Source organism: Eublepharis macularius, chromosome 11 (assembly GCF_028583425.1).
Source record: "Eublepharis macularius isolate TG4126 chromosome 11, MPM_Emac_v1.0, whole genome shotgun sequence".
NCBI classification, from domain to species: domain Eukaryota; kingdom Metazoa; phylum Chordata; class Lepidosauria; order Squamata; family Eublepharidae; genus Eublepharis; species Eublepharis macularius.
The window spans coordinates 13,444,723-13,458,778 of NC_072800.1; the positions used below are offsets into that span (position 1 = coordinate 13,444,723).

Sequence of the window (14,056 nt, forward strand, 5' to 3'; positions counted from 1 at the left end):
GAATCACATTTTAAACCTGAGCATCGGATGTGCAGTAAATGGGTCCGCTCCTCCCGGATGACTTGTTACAAAAATAGAATATGAAAAAATTAACCAAAATAATTTCATGTGGCAATTCTGATGCTGTGCGTTCGAGCTGTTCTTAAGTAGGGTCTGTTGGCTTTAACGTGTATGGAATAATGTCTATGAAATGTGGCTGAGGTTTATACATCAGTTCTGTAAGTCCTAGGGGAATCTTGGGAGTGTCCAAAATACATTTATTTTCCTTTGGGGGTGGGGGACATAAAACAACTGAATGCTACTTATCCAATTTGGGTGATGAGGTCTGCTCTATCTTTGAATTTTCGAGGGGAGATCATGCAATTTAGCTGAGGTTACCGACACTCCTAAAAACTTCTGGCCTCTGCTAGAGCGCATACAAATTGCATTTGCCGTAAGGGCTGTTTTTGTGCCTGGGACTATAGCAAATAAACAATGTGCACCAACTAACTTGAACTCCCAGCAGAGAGCCGGATTTCCTAGTCACCCGCTGAGAGCTAGATGTGAAGTGCATTGCGTCATTACAGCCTCCTCTGAAAAAGCCTGGCACGGAGGAGAAGATAATGTGCTTTCTGGGGCTTGGCGTCCAGGAAGTGAAAACTGTAGTGCTCCTTCTCAGTGCATCGTGGGAAGCTCTTGCACAAACCTGGAGGCACCTTCTTTTTCATAGGCAGCACTTCTTCCACCTGCTTGGAAATTAAGGTGCCATGGTTACAGTTGGCAAGAGGGAAGTTAAATGATCTATGGGCATGGTTTAATTGCTTATCTAAATGGTTCTGATGCTGCTTGATGTGTCTCTCCCGTACATTCTTTCAAGTATCTTAGTGGTGTATACATCTTCATTCCAGAAGCATTTTACAGGTGACAGAACAAGGCCTCTGGGTAGCAAGGTGTTCATAAATATTACCAGCGAATCTGATTTGGATGGCTGCTACGTAAAGGGAATAAAAACTATGATTTGGCGAGGGAGAAGAAAAGAAGCAGGCAGGCCATTAGCTGAACTCATGAAACTTTGGGGGCAAAGCGATTTTAGAAACTGGGGACCTTTTGAGTGCAGAGTATTTACAGAAGAGCGGCCAGGTTTTCCACACGTTGTGCTTAAATGAATAGAATTAAGCAAAGATACATATTGCCAATTCATACAGGTAGAAGATTCTTCAGAGGAGAGTTGACTTTACAGACTTACAGGGTCAGTGTAAGGCAGTGATTTTTGTATAGGCACGAAGGCTGCATTCAAACATCCTGTGGTCATTGGTTATGAACCTAGGTTATTGGCCAGCCCACTTGCACACTTCCACTTCTGCATCCTCCCTTCCCTTCTCATTTGGCATGTCGTGAAAGAATCCTGGCTTTAAAAAAAAAAACCCTCGCCTACAATGCATCATGAATACAGTCTCCTGTGTTAATCGGAGTTAGCTTCTCTTCTCCTCCACCCCACAAGCTAGGATTCTAAGCTTGCATTGAACCGTGGTTTTATAAACCTAGCTTGTGAAGAGAAAGCTCTCTACATTCTTGTGTTGCAGGTAACTGGAGTTTACTTTAAACCAGGGCCCCTTCATCGGGGTGGAGGCAGAAGCGAGGCGCATGCCTGATCCAGTTACTCAAATGTTTGTACTCAGAGTTAGTTTAATGTGATGTCTGCATGCAGCCTCATATTTATTAATTTTTTATTTACCGTATTTACTCAAATGCAGGACTAGGTTTTTATCCCTGGTCCACCGTGTCAGAAAAAAAGAGGGGGTCGTCTTACGTTTGCATACAAGTTACACCAGGTCACGTAATAATTTTGTGTGTATAACATTTTAAGGAAGATGTCTTAGATTCAGGATTGTCTTCTTTTAGAATAAATATGGGTATAATATTTTGTTGCCTTTCCTCCCAAATTAGGACCCTAAGGCAGCAAACATTAACTGTGCAGACGTACTCCAGTCTAAGCCCATTGATTTCAATGGGCTTAATCTGGAGTAACTCTGTTTAGGATTGCACTGTAAAACCAGCTTTAAAATCCATACACATGGTGTTTTTTTTTGTTTATAAGGTAAACCCTAAATGTACTTATAACATTTGGATTACGAAGCTCTTGCACAACCCTTTTTTAAAAGGTGTCAGTACTCATATAAATTTACTGCGATTTCACCAATTTCCTCTTCAGGTCTTGGGATAACCCCATACAAAAGTTGCCAGTACTCAGTACTGGTGAGTACTGTTACAAAAAAAGACTTGCACACACACATACAACCATGAAATGCAACAATTAAACGAAACATATAAACAGGAAAGAGAGTCAGTGAGGAAAAGTCAAAGGAGAAAGTCTTCGCTCACTGGCAAAAGACAATAGAGGGGGTGGGGGACAGACAAATCTCCGTGGAAAGGGAATCCCACAGTTTTGGTGCCACCGTTGAGAAAGTCCTCTCTTGGGTTGGCACCCATCTCACCTCGGGTGATGAGGGCTCCTTAAGATCACCGTATTTGTTGGATGGGTTCAGATGGAAGTAGGTGGTCCTTAGGGTATGCTGTCCCCAACCCGTTTAGGGCTTTAAAGGTCAATATCTGCACCTTGAATTGGGCCCAGAAGCAAATTGAGAGCCAGTGTAGGTAGGCGCTATGGTCAGCATCCTTGCTGTATCCTTCTGCACCCGTTGTAGCTTTCAGACTTTGTATCTAGAAAAAGGCAAGACCTAGCATTCGACTAATTTTAAATCTGTTTTAAGTATCCCTTCCCTCACCACTGCCTTTAGTGATAGTTGGTTTAAAATCCTTGGCCCTTTCTCTGTAGGCCCTTTCCCATCTGAGATTACCAAGGTATTGTGTAAACAGAGGCTTTTCTCCTTTGTACCCAACATCCTTCTCCTGCCAGATGCATTCAGTGATGCCACAATTCAGTGTCTGTGACATCACAATAGCTTCCATGGTGACTAATTGTGCTGTCAAACTCCACTGTGTGACATCTCTGAATGAATCGGGCAGGAGGCTGATTAGGAAATCAAAAGCTTCTGTTTATACACAAATAACTTGGTAATTAACAGTGATGGGAAAGGAGCAATATACTTATTGGTCAGTATTTTTTTTCCAGCCGCATTGTACATCTCGTGAAAATACATTCTGATGGCAAATTACAAAAACAAAACAATGCATATCCAGAATTCAAGCAATGTGTAAATGAGTTTTAGTTCCAGTGAATCCTTTCCAAGTGAAAAGCCTAATAATAATAATAATAAGCATTTATATAGTGCTTTAAAGGATTCAAAGCACTTCGTGTAAAGTCTCTGTGATCTTTACAAGAACCTGGTAATATTACCCACATATTACAATTGGTTTGCTGAAGAAGAGACATGACTTACCAAATGATAACCTAGGGAGGGCCTTAAACATGCTTGGGCTTAGGAACTTCTTGCCCCATGGTTCACGACTCTTGACATTATTTCACATGGGTAATGAAACAATCCATCTAATAAGATCGTGGTAATTACTTAAGAGTGTTTTAACATCTCCATTTTTATATAAGCTGTTTCAGGGGTCATTTCGTAAAAAAAGAGCTGGAGGAACTCATTAACATAACTCATTAACATAACTCATTAGCATATGCCACACCCCTTGACATCACCAGAAGTGTGTCATTAGCATAACTGATCTGCATATGCCACACCCCCTGACATCACCTATCCTGGCTGTTCTGGACCCAATCCTGGCCATTCAGGGCCAAAATTGGACCCAAAATGGCAAAAAGGGGCTGAAAATGGCCAAAAAGGGGCCCAAAATGGTCAGGATTGGGCCGCTGCTGAGCAGGAGAGTGATCTACCACCCGTCAGAGGCCCAATACAGGCCGTTTCAGCCCCAATACGGGCCGAAATGGGCCAAAATGGCCAAGTCAGGTGGGTGGGGCCACCTGACATGTGACCTCTTTGGGGAACTACCCGAACTGTGTTCCTGCGCGTTCCCCCTCAAAATGAGTCCTGAGCTATTTATGAAAATTCAGGGCTACTTCACATGTTGCTGTTTCAAAAAAGGAGGCATGTCTGTCCAAGGGCCAGAAGAGGGGGGGGGCCTTGAACTTGAAACTTGTCACTGTCACATCTGACCGTGCAATCCAGAGCAGAATTATCGGAGCCTGTAGAAGCCCACGGGCTTTGAAGAGTGTCACTTTGTTTAGGATGACACCGAAGCTCTCAGCCATGTGTTTGGCCAACCGGCAGCTGAGATGCGTCTGTCTGTTCCCAAGTTACAAAGATACATGTTGGCAAGGTGACCTCCAGCAAGCCGGAAACAATGTCTTCTGAAGTTGCTTCATCTGGGGTGTGTGTACAGGGGCGGATCTACTATGAAATTAATGAAACTTAAGCTTCAGGGCCCCTAATCCTGGACGGGCCCTGAAGCAACTTTTTTTTTTAATGAGTGAATTTTTCAACAAAATGGATGGAGTTTTTTTTTTAAGTGTTATTAAAATAAGGCTATTTTAGTGACAGAATCATAAGCCAGTGTGTTCAAGTATTTAATATTGGCCTTACAATATGCTCTAATACCTATTTCATATGGCCTCAAAATGTCCCTGTAACTGGTCAAATTTCAAAATTTTCTCAGGGGCTCGCAGCATCTGAACCCCCCAGTGGTTGCCCTATTGTTGCTGGTTGAGAAGGGGCCCCCATGACAGTTCAAGCTTCAGGGTCCCAAAAATGTGGGTCCGCCACTGTGTGTGTATGTGTAGGTGGCATGGAAAGTAGTTCTCCAGTGGGAAATTGGGAAATAGAACTTGGTGTACAAGGAGATCTAATTCAACGGGTGCAAAAATCATGTTTAGAAAAGGAAATTGTGTGTCTGAGCACCAAGTCAAGTAATGTGTAAAGAGCTCCTATGTTTTAAGTTATATTTAAGAATGTGTGTATGTTACAAAAGGTAGAGCTGTTGAAATTTTAATGTTGGTAAATCTTAGAGTTGCAGAGTAACTGTCTTCAAGTAATCCCTAGTGCTACAATCATTTAAAAAACCTTATTACATAGACGCTTTATACCATATCCTGTAGGAAGAGGCTATATTTCCTATAATGTTTAGAAGTAGATGTCTATGGCAATGTGTGGGGCAGAAGCACGTTCATGTGTTCCCATCATGGCTACACCACACCAGAATCAAATAATTATCCTGGCCTACGGATTATTTTTTCCAACGTCTGTTTCTGCTTATGACTTCTACACTTGAAGAAGTTGAGCGGACTTCTCCTTGCTGCGCTCTCTCTCAACACCCTACTTGCAAAAACCAGCAAGCAAGCAAAACACTTGGGCATTCGAACGAGGACTTGGGAGAGGATCTTGTGGTAGCCCTGCCAACTCTGTCCCAAGCACACGGACATCCCACAAATCTACCCTCACAACCCATACTATGGTCTGCACCATATCCCCCAACTCCATCCATCCACGTTCTGCAGGAGTTTCGACTTCCCAACTCCCCCGCTCCTGACATAATTTTCATTGGGTTGAAATCCTACAGTTTGTGCTGTTCTACTTCACAATGCAGGTGAGGTATCACTCGACTGAATATTCCCCATAGAAAAAACTCCTTCCACATAGAAAAGTGGTATGAGCAGGGGAACAATCTGAGCAGGGCCTTCTCCCAACATCTACATGGGTGGAATCTCTTTGTGTGGAAGAGTGCCCGCATGTAGGAGCACTCGCACTTCCGGTATGAAGTACAACATTCTGCCACCTGTGCACGCAGTCCAGGCCACTTCCAGCTTTGGCTGCTTCATCCATCTCTTCATCCATGTTGTTCTCTGTAACTCCTCTTTCCTCTCTTCATTCACTGTGTTATCTGCCCACTTACTCATCATGAATGGTATCCAGGGATTTTTTTCTGGGAAAAGTGGTGGTGGAACTCAGTGGGTTGCCCTCAGAGGAAATGTTCACATGGCTGGTGGCCCCGTCCCCTGACTACCTTGAAATTAACAGATCCCATCCAGGCTTAAAACAGTTTTATATGTATGAATATGTGTAAGTCTTCTTCACGCTCTTCTTCTGTGGTTTCTTATGTCGTGTAACACATAGCTCACTCTCTTTAAGGTATTTACTAAGAAATTGATATATGTTATTGCAATTTAATGTACTGTTTTTTGTCTAAGATTTTTCTGTATTTGTTATGTTGTAAACTACATTCTGTATTCAAGTTTTAATAAAACCTATTTAAAAATAAATAAATAAACTCCCCTCTCTGGAGATCAGGGGGCGGGGCCACCAGCCATGTGACCATTTTCAGGAGGTTCCGGAACTCTGTTCCACCGCGTTCCAGCTGGAAAAAAAAGCCCTGATGGTATCCATTTACCCATTCGCCCACCCTTACCCTTGCACCTTTATTTCGCTTCATGTCCAGTATCCCGTCTCCTTTGTGTGGATGATGTGGTCACTTAGTACATTCATTCCACCCCTAAGCACAGCACAGCAGTTCCTGTGCTCTTCTGAGTTTAAAATTTGCAGCATCAATCATGGCGGCCCCCATCTACCATTACAGAGTTCACCCTACCATTTTGAAGCCTTCTGCCAGCCTAAGGAACGTTCTTCTGGTGGAAGAGCCACTTGAGCTGGAGCAAGGCTTCAGACTTTTCTAAATGGAGTGGTGTAGAATACATGCCAGCATGCCCCCCCCTCCATTTTGCCACGCCCTACTTAGCAAACAGACCAGGAAGACATCCGTGGATTTCCCAAATCAAACTAGGAACCAAGTGTCATACGTTCCTCTGTTTTTGTCGCTATGGTCACTTCTGCACTCTGCATCTGAACTAGAGTTGCCAACTGCAGATTGGGAAATCCCTGGAAATTTAGGGGTGGAGGCTCCAGAGGGTTGGGTTTTGGAAGGAGAGGGACCTCAACAGGGTATAATGTCATAGAGTCTACCATCTAAAGCCACTGTTTTCTCCAGGGGAACTGATCTCTGTCACCTGCTGGTCAGTTGTAATTCCAGGAGGTCTTCAGGCCCTGGCTGGAGGTTGGCAACCCTAATAGCACTTCAGAGCCATCTCTTACTGGTGGTACCCAAGTCAGAAGGCACAGCCCTGGCCTCTCCTCTTGAAGAACTGCATGGGACATTTTTTCCCATTTTTGAACCTCAGTGTAGCAAAAAGCTGGTATTCCACCCACTTAAACTATCACCCTGTGCCCAAGATTCCAGTTGCCTGTAGCCCCTCAAAATATTTAGAGTTTCACCTTACCAAGAAGCTGGCCTGGATCTGTTTTGCAAGGCCCATTACAAGCTGCTGGTGATGGATTAACCATTTATTTAATACTTTATTTTACTTCATTTAACAGAGACTTTTAAGTGGCTTGCATTGCTCTCTCCTGCTTTATTCCCACAACAACCCTATGAGATAGGTTAGGCTGAGTGTGTGCAGCTGGGCCCAGGGTCTTCCATGGCAATGGGGATTCAAACCTGGATCTCCCAGATCCTAGTCCAACACTCTTAACTGCTGCACCACGCTGGCTGTCACTGGCAAACATTTTGGGAGGGAGAGAAAGGAGTTTGGCCAGCTCGGCATAAAGAAATTAGGAGTGATTCCAGTTGCAGTTGGGGATTAAGCAACACTCCTTGGGGCTGTGGCGAAGCAGCTGTTTCTAGCCAGGCCTGGCTCATGAGCGAAGGCCGTATTCACACTTGTGAGCTCTGATTTTCTTATTGTGTGAAGGTGTCACTGTATTTCTACTTATGTGATACCCTTTAATTCTTAATAGTAAAGAGTCCAGTCGCCTCTTTAAGACTGACCAACTTTATTGTGGCATAAGCTTTCGAGAACCCCATCTGATGACGAGCACTGTGGTTATCGAAAGCTTATGCCACAGTAAAGTTGGTTAGTCTTAAAGGTGCTACTGGACTCTTTTGACAACTACAGACTAACACGGCTAATTCCTCTGGACCTTTAATGCTTGTTTAACATGCCATGTTTAATATTTTTTGCTTTGTTCAGATTCTGTTTTCAGATTTTGGAATCCCCGTCTCATTACATTTATTCGCTGTCTCATTATATTGATTGTGTTGAGCGACACCATGTAATCCACCTTGAGTCTCTGCGAGGAAGGCCGACTGTAAATAATATACACAAAGAAATCCTCAGCAGAATTACACCCTTCTCAGTCAGTTAAAACCAGGTCTTGAAAGGGTGTCACTCTGCTTAGGATCGTACTAAGCAGGGCTTTTTTCAGTTGGAACATGGTGGAACGGAGTTCCAGAACCTCTTGAAAATGGTCACATGGCTGGTGGCCCCGCCCCCTGATCTCCAGACAGAGGGGAGTTGAGATTGCCCTCCGCGCCACTGTCGTGGGGGGCAATCTGAACTCCCCTCTGTCTGGAGATCAGGGGGCGGGGCCATCGGCCATGTGACCATTTTTTCCAAGGGCAACCCACTGAGTTCCACCACCTCTTTCCCCAGAAAAAAAAGCCCTGGTACTAAGTATTTTCCAAACCTTGTCAATCCACCGTCAACTTCTCCCACACAATGATCTCTCCTCGACTCTGTCATCTGAACTGTGTTTAGGGACGCCAAGTTTCCTTAACCTCCTGGAGGGGGGACCCAGCTCTTACCTTTCATCACATTCTGGGTGCCTCTCGCATATATGCAGGTGTGGGAGTGCCCCCGTGCTTCTCAGTGGGATGATTTGGACTCCGAGCAGGCCCGATTCAGCCCATTTGGGGCCACTGAGAAGCGTGGGAGCACTCTTGGGGGCAGCCTGATGCTGTCACTCCCATCTAGCCCCGCTGGCTAGATGAGTGGAGGCGTAGGGTGGGAGCAGGGGATCCCCCCCCCCACCATGGAAATGGCATTTCTACCTGTGTTAGTATGGAGTAACTGGAGAACTGGATGGGTTAGGAAGTAACCTCTCTTTGGTCGCCGTGCTTAGTAGCACTAAAATCTCGGATTGGTGCTTGATTTGACCGGACTGTGATGCCAGCTATAAAAATGGTAAGAATTAATGTTGCCCTGGCGTCTACGGATTATCTGGAATATAAGAAAGTACTTGCACAGCTATAAACTAATCCTAGTTGGCTCTCGATCTCAAATAAGAGCATTAAATTTGATGAAATTATTTGTTCTTTTTACCGCAGTGAAGTGTGGGAGATCCTCTGGCCTCTGCCAGTTTGCTCATAGTCAGGTAATTGTGGATTTCTCTAGTTATCGACCATCAATGTTAATGCGGTATGCGATAGGACCATCTGTGGATATTATCTGGAAGGTAGAGTGAGGAAATAAATCCCCTAAATGTGTTTCCACCACATTATATACTGGTTGCCAAGTGGATGTTGGCCATTAAGCTTCTATTGCTTGCCTCCAATCTGCTTTCCCCATATCTCTCCCCATAGTGGCCGCATCTCATCCCATATATTATGGCAGTAGGGTTGCCAAGTCCAGGTAGGGAAATTCCTGGAAATTTTGGGGGTGGAGCCTGAAGAGGGTGGGGTTTGGGGAGGGGAGGGGAGGGACCTCAGTGGGATGTAATTCCATAGAGCTCACCCTTCAAAGCAGCCATTTTCTCCAGGGGAACTAATCTCTGGAGATCAGCTGTAATTCTGAGAGATGTCCAGCTATCACCTGGAGGCTGGCAAGCCTGTATGGCAGGAATGCTGATATTCTTATGGAGTTAAGGCAGATTCATGGAGAACAAAGTATATGAACAGATATTAGACACAACAAGCAGGATACCGTCAAGGACTGGGAGTGGGGTGTGTCATTTGCCTTTCCCCGACTATATCCTCTTTCCCTTGCCTGGAAGCCCCCCAGAGCTTCTCCCCTTTTCCTGCTTCCTTCTGGCCTTCCCACCCATTAGCCAACCAACCTTTATATCCCTCCTGCCCCCCCCATCTTATCCTCCTTCCCTCCCCTTGGCAGCCTCTCCCGGGAAGAAGTCTGCACAGTTCTGGTCAGCTTCCATGGCATAGGAGGGGTTTGAACCTGCGTCTCCCTGATCCTGATCTGAAACTCTAACCCCTACACAACACTGGCTTTTGTGGGGTGGCTTTTGTTCAACAGCAGGGAGCAGCTGGGCCTGAGTGAATCATGAAAATAACGTGGTAACAAGTTGCGTGGTGGTTGTCGCCAGGCCCGCCCCAGTGAGACCTCTCTCAAAGGCCAAAATAGCCCTGGAAAGGGCCTGCCTTTTCCCCTGACTTTTAGTGACAGAAACCAAGCCTTGAAGTTGATTTGCCAACCTCTAGGTGGGGCCTGGAGTTCTCCCAGAATTACAACTGATTGCCAGACTGCAGGGATCATTTCTCCTGGAGGAAATGACATCATTGCCAAGGCGGACTGTGTGGCATCACATCCGCACTGAGCTCCTTCCACTTCCCAAACTCCACCCTCCCTGGACATCATCTCCAAATCTCTAGGAATTTCCCAAGTCACCGATGGCAACCCTAGCTTGAAGGCTGGCAATACTGTTGTGCTTTTCTCTGGTTTGTAGAAAGATCTGTTTTGTCTTTTTGTGGCTCCAGTCTCTGTATTTAAGTATCCACTGATTTGGACACAGTGAGAGTTAGATATACTGACAAGCGGGGGATCCTCATTCCCCCCTTTCCCACTTGTCCTCTTTCCTTTCTCTAAAAGTCCCCATAGCCCTTTCTCCTTCCCCTTCTTCCTTCTCTACTTTTCACCCACCAGCTAACCTACCTTTATTTTGCTTTCCTGTATTCAGTTTTCTCTCCTTTGCCGTACCTGGCAGTCTCTCCCTGGGGAAATTCTGGCCAAGTTGCCTGGTGCTCGCTGCTGAGCTGGGCCCAGTTGCATGATGAGGAACCCACAAGGAGTTGCCAGAGGCAACCTACTTTCCGCTGTATTTACCTCCCCCTACAATTTCCGCTTTCCCCCTCCTGTCAACACCCATATCCTCACCTTTCCCTGCTTCCTTCTCTCCTTCCCACCCTCCAGCTAACCTACATTTAGTCTGTCTCCCATCTTCAGCTGCATATTTATATCCCACTTGGGGACCCAAAAGCAGCTTGCATCATTCTTTTCTTTTTTATCTTTACAACAACCCTGTGAAGTAGGTTAGGCTGAGAGTGTGTGACTGGCCCAAGGTCACTCCCTCAAGTTTCCTTGGCAAGGTGGGAATTTGAACCCGGGTCTCTCAGATTCTGTTTTGAAACTCTAAGGAGCACACTGGCTTTTGTGAGGTGACTGCTGTTGAACTGTAGCGAGCAACTGGACCTGGGTGAACTATGCAAGTTGTGTGGTATCAAGTCATCTCTGGCTCCAGTTAGTCCTCCCTGAAAGGTCAAAACAAATTAGATACATTGATATCTAAAAAGAGCTTCCAAGTTCCAAGGATTATACCTCTGAACATCACATGCTATGGAGATGAACTAATAATAACATTCAATTTATATACCGCCCTTCAGGACAACAACACCCACTCAGAGTGATTTACAAAATATGTTATTATTATCCCCACAACAATCACACTGTGAGGTGGGTGGGGCTGAGAGAGCTCTGAGAGAGCTGTGACTGACGCAAGGTTCCCCAACTGGCTTCAAGTGGAGGAGTGGGGAATCAAACCTGACTCTCCAGATTAGAGTCCTGCCGCTCTTAACCACAACAACAAACTGGCTCTCAGGTTGCTGTTGCTTTTATACCCTGTTGATGGGCGCCCTTAGAAGTTTTTAGTCACTACTAGAAACACGATGTTAGACTATAAGACTATATGTTGGACTATAAGACCCCTGGTGAGATCCAACAGAATTCTTCAGATGTTCTCACAAACTCCAAAGCAAATTTTTCTGGAGATACCAGGAACTACGCATGGGGTTTACCCATGTATGTAAATAACCTGCGACTCACCAGTGACTAGAGGGTTTGTTTATGCACAGCTCCCCAGATGTATTGTGGAAATAATAACAACACTGACCTTATCCACTGCTCTGAGTAAGGCAGTAAATCTATCTAGAAGCAGGGTATATAAGCGCCGTTGTTATTTCCGCCTAGAGGATTAAAAAAAAACTTGATTACTCGTGACTGATTATGAACACTAAGTTCGCTGAAAAGGTTTGAGCTGGAGGTGTTAGAAAGTCTGTGGCACTGGATCTACAATAGTGCATTTGCACAAGCAAGACACCACTTGATGCTGCATTTGACAAATAAATGTCACCATTTAAGACTAAATTTAATCCACTTCCTTACTGGAGAGTTTACTAAGCAAGGAACGTGATACAGGGTCCCCACTACCTAGGCCAGAGAGAAGGAAGGACAGCAGGAACCGAACTAAGTAGCTTGACTTCAGAGTAGCTTCTTGGAGGACAAAAGGAAGTATTTTAGGTCAAAAAAACTGAGTTACAGAAGGAAAGAATTACTTAGAGCTACAGAGTGGGTAGTACAGATCATTAGGTTAGCCTGAGTCTTAAAAGGGAGATTATTAGGATCTAGAAAATTTTGACTACTTAGAAAGCTAAATTGTCCCCAACCACCACCTCTATTTTTTAAGCAACTCTTCTCAGGTAGGATGATTCTGATACCAATGTGTGATCCGGATCATGATGGATAGCTCAATGAAAATCCCTCTGTCATGCACATTTTATCTTCACAGCCACCCGTCTTGAGAGGCAGGTTTGAGTGAGAGAGCGTGTGATTGGCCCAAGGTCACCCAATGAGTTTCAAGGCACAATGGGGATTTGAACCTGTCTCACCAGTGCTAATCAGCACTGTAACCACTAAACCATGCCACCTTTCAAACTGTCTGCTCTTGTGCAGCAATAGTGAAAAAGGCAAATTTCATGTTATTATCAAGAAGGATATTGAAAATACAATGGCCAGTTATCCGAATACCTTTAGATATATTTATGATGTAGATATATATTCATGGTGTAGTCACATTTGGAATTTAGTGTATTGTTGTTTGTGGAGAGTGCCCTCAAGTCATAGCTTTATGGCAACCCCTAGTGGGGTTTTCATGGCAAGAGACTAACAGAGGTGATTTGCTATTTCCTGCCTCTGCAACCCAGGTCTTCATTGGAGGTCCCCCATCCAATTACTGACCAAGGCTGACCCTGCTTAGCTTCTGAGATCTGATGAGATCAGGCTCACCTGGGCTATCCAGGTCAGGGCAATTATGTGGTTGCCACATTTCACAAAGGATATTGTAGAGTGGGGAAAGGTGCAGAAATGGGCAACTGTCTAGGTCAGGAGGTTGGAACACCATTCCTGTGAGAAAAGGCTGAAAGAGCTTGGAGCTTTTCAATTTTTTGCGGGAGGAGATTGACTTGATGGGGAAATGATGGAGGCTCACGGCGGTATGCATTGTGTGAAGAAAGTCCCTAAAGAACTTTTCCTTCCTCTCTCACAATGCTATTTGGGCTCATCCAGTGCAGCGGATGGGCTGAAGATTCGGAACAGACAAAAGGAAGTCATCTTTTTTTGTATGCAGAATTGACTTCTAGATTTCATTACGACAGGGTGTTAGTGGTGGCTGTTGACACATAGATGGATTTAAAAGGGGGATTGGACTAATTCACAGAGTGGCTAAACCTGTCAGTAGCTGTGATGGTTAATGGAAATGAAATCTCCACTGCTTGGAAGCACCGTGCCTCTGCACATCAGTTGCATCAGGCAGCAACGGGAGAAGGCCGTGGGCCCCGTGTGTTGCTTGTGGGTTCCTTGGGGTCATTCTCTACTCGGCTGCTGTGGAAAGTGGACAAAATGGAGTCTTGGTCTGCTCTACCAGGGCTCTTGTCATGTGCAGTGAAAATACCAGGTGTGTAGCCTGGTATTAAACGTTCTGCAAAACTAAATGGCAGACTTTGCTGAACTTTAACGCTTCAGGCTGCAGTTGGAATTGTTGTGTAACACGCTTTATGAGGAAAATACAATCCCTTGCATGACCCCAAACTGCATTTCAAGGAGAAGGATCAAGCCTAGCCTCCGTAGAAACAAAGAGCTAGAAGGGACCCTGAGGATCATCCAGTCCAACCCTCTGTACAATGCAGGAAATTCACAGCTATCTCCCCCCCCCTTCCCCCAGTGACCCCTGCTCTATGTCCAGAGAAGGGCACAAAACCTCCAGGA

The 14,056-nt window shown here is 45.0% G+C and overlaps 1 protein-coding gene across 4 annotated transcripts in view; it reads left to right on the plus strand.

The window, feature by feature from the left end:
- Positions 1–14,056, plus strand: part of GRB10 (growth factor receptor bound protein 10) — a 155,449-nt gene that overhangs the window by 123,190 nt on the left and 18,203 nt on the right. The window lies entirely within an intron of this gene.